Raw genomic sequence first — 4,909 nt, 5'->3', positions numbered from 1 at the left:
TTCTATTATGATATGTTACATTTATTTCTTTGCTTGCAGACTGTACCTCGCTGCACTACATTACAATGAAAATGCTGGTCGTCCACAAGCCACATCAGCAGCAGGTCATCCATTGTTCAAAGTGAATTTTCCAAAGGCGAGGAAAGGAGAATGCAGGGTCAAACCAGTGAAGACAGGTTATACTTACAGAATGTTGGTTCTATGTTTATTTATATAATATCATAGAAATGTATACTCTATCATTGCACTTTTTCTTACAAGTTATGTTAAAACAGTCAATCATAACTATTTACAAAAAACAAAGAGGAGGTAATCTCCAGCACAGTGTCTAGATTTAATCAACAGATGCTCTAAAACTAACATAGCTGCCCTGGGCATCTGGAAACTCCCGGCAAATCCTCAGCACCACACGTATTCGCCGTCCAAGGAAAACCCAGCACCAGCTCACAAAGCTGCGATATGCCAGAAACCTATAACGACTAAAACAAAGGAACATGGTCATTACAGGGCTAATGTTTTTTTGTTTTTTTTTACATTTATACACGTGGTCTTAGAAGACATTCCTATTCCTTAAACAGCTATATGTAAACTTAGATTTGGAGAAGTGTCTACAGTGTGTTTATTACATGATCAATGAGTCTTTGAGCACTTTATTATGTTACACATGCCAAATTTGTAATTTTATTTGCATATTCGCTTGTAATGACTTTAATAAAAACATTGTAGATTATGCAAATGTCTCATGAATTTCTTGGTGGAATTAACAAAGGTATGGGGTCCCTGTGTTCACTCAGTATTTATAAGTTGTTATATATGTAACTAGGGTAATATGAGGCCTAGATTGCAAAGTATTGCCTTTCAAAGTAAGATTACCTGAAAACAAAAATTGCAATTTAACTCACTATTCAGCGACACTTACTGTTCTATTCCACGTAGTTGCAAGGGACCATAGTCAGCTCTATAAATGTTCTGTAGAGAGAACACATTTAAACAAACAGGCTCCATTCCAGGATGGTCCACCAAACATGAGGGAGTCTCCTCAAGCTGTTGTATCCATCTACTAACCTATATTATAATAAACTATGTTAAGCAATTGTAGGCAATGGTATGTTATAAATGAAATCTGATTACAGAAAATATAATTAAAGAAAATAATACCTGTTTTATCTCCATGCAGCATATATTCTATGGCTCTGTAGGCATCTTGTCACAGTTGCCACATGAGCACCTGTACAACAATTTCTAAATGAGCATGATGCAAGACAACCCCCCAAAAATGTCATGCCTCGTTATAGCGCATAGCTAAAGTCATTACAGTATATTTTTGTGTTGCTCATCCATTGTTGCAAAATGGTTGAAAAACTCGACAACAATTAAATAAATTCATCAGTTAACCATTCAGAAACGTCCTGGATCATTCTCTCAGGTGTGACTTCTGCCGGAGTCTCTCCTTCATCAGTGTCCGAATCTGGTTCATACATATATGGCTGAACTCTGGTATTTACGGTGTCAGTCATATTGGTTCTGATTTGTTGTTGCTGTAGTATCCAAGGCACAGCCCTCTTCCGGAAAGGCTCATTTGCATTTAAAGAGACACACACGAAAACGGCGTGTTTTTGATTCCACCCAAAAAAAGTCATTTACAACATGGTATAATAAATGATCCGTGGGGTATTTTGAGCTGAAACTTCACAGACACATTCTGGGGACACGTGAGACTTCTATTATTGCCCTTTTTACAAGATGTAATATGTCTCCTTTAAGAAAACAACTTTCATATTGTAAATATGGTGCATCCTACACAAATCTACTTTGTATCAAAATACTACAAATCATTCACCCATCAAAAAGATACCAAATAACATACAAACTTCTACCTCAAATATAGGAAGTATAAGAATATAGCTGTAATAAAGATTTAACACACAGAAAGAACTCCACAGGTTATTTAAAACATACATGATACATATGATATATCTAAGGCAACTACTGGTGATTAATACAGCTTATTGGCAGCAATTTTAAGACCGTTGTCTATTAAAACCATGAGAGTGGGATCCATGCGGTCTCTGCTGAGCTAAGAGAGAATGTCTTTGGAATGTGCAGATGTGGAGAGGAGGTGTCCCGGGGGAGAAACGAAATGTCACTGTTTTAGGTCTATATTGATTTCAGGCCTTGGGACTGTCTTCACGAGTCTCCGTTTCCCGATATGGCCGCGGATTTATGCCTTAAGGTCACAAGGTGTTACTTGGCCATTTGGTCTTACAGAGGGTTTAAGTTTGTGGAACAAAGAAGGGTCTTTATTGGTCAGCTCTGTCATTACAAACCCTAGTTAGAGATTAAGCAGGCTTGGGAGAGACGGTCTCCTTCAGCAATTTAGGTGCCATGGATTCGTTTTTATGACTCTCTAATGGCTCGGTTGGGGATCTCTCTGATCTGTGGAATGTGGTGTTGTGTTCATTTGATGGGCTTTGTTCATGGATAATCCTACATCAGAGTAAATCAGAATAAACTCAGATGTAACAATTTATTTACCAGGTAAAATAATACATTCATCAATTCCAATTAGACAATAAGTCAAATTCAAACATTTATCAAAACATAAGAAATAAGAATTGCATACCTGGTAGAGAGAACTACACACAGCAATTGTGCAGGAGATCTGACTACAGATTCCCTGTCTCCTTAAGTACCAAATGATTCTATTGTTATTTCAGATGTGTTTGATGTTATTCAGGATTTGGTTTACAATATAGGAGGTTATAAGTAGACATTTTAAACTTGTAATTGAGTAGGTCGTTTGATGTTTACAAAGAATACACCTAATCTACATACATGCATATGGTTCCTGTGAGAGACCTGGGAGGGGCATGCCCTTGATAGAATACAGTATTTTACTAAGTTCTTAAATCTTACTTGTGATTTGACTTTGCTGAAAGGGAATGAGACTTTTACCAGTTGCACTGAGACCTCTTGAATGATACCAAACATGTATGATCAGAAAACCTAGTTTTCATAGCTTAGTTTTTCTTTGACTTTTACCGGAAATGGCGCCTTTTGGGCGTAGACATCCTGGAGCCAGCCTTACAGTTTCCTCTGCTTGGCCCCCGGGGACAATTCCAGAAGAGTCCCTGTGGGGTCATTGTTTCTTAGTTTGTGTTTATTTTTGTGTGTGTGTGGGTGTGTGTTTTATTTTTTTGTCTGTGTTTTTTTTTTTGTGTGTGTTTTTTTTTTTTTTTTTTTATCTGAAGTTTGTGCATTTGCAATGGACTGAAAGCCAGTGCTGTGTCTGTCGATGTCTGTAAGGGTCTGATGAGGCATCTGAAGTAGCAACACTGGAACAGTGTGAAGGTGAAGATGAGGGCACTGCCAATTGCACATCCCCGAAATATCCAGTTCCACCATGTGTAGGCATACAGTGCTGAGCATGTAGATGAACTGGAAAGGATTTGTGCAGTCTTTTTGGCCAGGTTTGTTTCTATCTGTGCCTGGGTGAGGTGATATTCCATCTGCAAGATGATTCTTTGTGCCAAGTCCATTGTGTCCACCACAGCTTGTGCGCTGTGCTCATAGAATGTGTCATCCCACCAAGGGGAAATTTCAGTGTCCAGTGGTGTCCTCCCTAGGATTTTTATCTGACCCTTAGAAAAGTCCTCTGTTACCTCCAAGCAAAAGGAGTGATTGGCAGGACAGGTCAGTCCTCCATAAGTGAAGGAATTAATCTCATTGATGATACACCACTGAGTATGTGACACCTGGACTGCATCAGAATGGCCATGCAATGACTGAACATTTATGAGCTTAGTGTCACTGGGAGAAAAAGGTTGTAATGTGTTACAGGTGCAAATAACATAGTTATGCGTTTCATGACAACATGTGCGACTGGTAAACAAGGTCTCAGTACCCTTCAAGGTCATGTATCCAGTAAGGCGATCACATTTTACTATCTGATTTTTCATTACCATGCCAATCGGGTGTATAGTAGTGGAATTTGGAAAAACTTGATCTGGATGGATTAAAGGAAAGGTGGCAAAGAATCCAAGGCAACCAGAACATTCATCACCAGTATTCATCATTACAGTGGATAATAACTTTTTTTTTCTGATGCAAGCCACCTGTGCAGACCTAAAATTTCTTTAGGATCATTTAGAACATGCCTAGGTGTCTTGTACAGGCGGAGATCTAAAATTTCTTGTCTTGCAGCAGTAAATAAATCTTGTGCATATGATCTGCAGGCTAAGTCACGTTCGATGGTACGGGTCTGATTGAACAATGTGTGACTGATCAGTAGAAGTGCCTGCGCCTAGGATCTGACCAATTTTATGATTTATCATTGCTATTTGTGATGTGTTGGAAACCGGTGGCCACCTGGTTAGCCAACCATGTTGAAAATTGTGATTGACTGTTTATCTTGTAGGTGTTGGCTATGGAAATAACTGAGCCAAAAAGGCCTGCTATATTTCCAAGCAGGTCCCGTTTAGAACGTACAGGTGGTATTTGGACGGCATGTCTGCTTTTATAATCGGATTAAATCATCGATTCGTGCCTGTAGCCATGCATACATTTTTTCATCATCATTGCAATGTTTTACATAAGCAGATAAGATATTTGAAATGTAGGTCACATGAGTCATGACCAAATTGACATCATGTAGTAGGGTTTTGTTGACATTTCCCTTAAGTCCACCAGGAGGAATGGGGTATTTCTTCGGGCATTGCTTTGGTTTGCTATACCCACAGGTAGTTAAATTGAAGCAATTACTAACAGTCCATGAGCAATTGTGTGGGTTAGTGAAATTGTCCATGCTATGTTTGGACCAGCCGAAAGGAAGGAACATATTGTGTGGGAAAACGCAAACAAAGGCTTCTGACTTGCTGTCATAAGGTGTGTATAGTGTTAAGTTGAATTG

The 4,909-nt window shown here is 38.8% G+C and overlaps 1 pseudogene; it reads right to left on the bottom strand.

Annotated features, from left to right (window-relative positions):
- Window positions 1-334: 334 nt before the first annotated feature.
- LOC127421793 (uncharacterized) lies at window positions 335-4,633 on the bottom strand (annotated as a pseudogene).
- Window positions 4,634-4,909: the final 276 nt, after the last annotated feature.

This window comes from Myxocyprinus asiaticus, chromosome 31 (genome assembly GCF_019703515.2).
Source record: "Myxocyprinus asiaticus isolate MX2 ecotype Aquarium Trade chromosome 31, UBuf_Myxa_2, whole genome shotgun sequence".
Taxonomy (NCBI): Eukaryota; Metazoa; Chordata; class Actinopteri; order Cypriniformes; family Catostomidae; genus Myxocyprinus; species Myxocyprinus asiaticus.
This window is presented reverse-complemented; position numbering and strand designations above follow the sequence as displayed.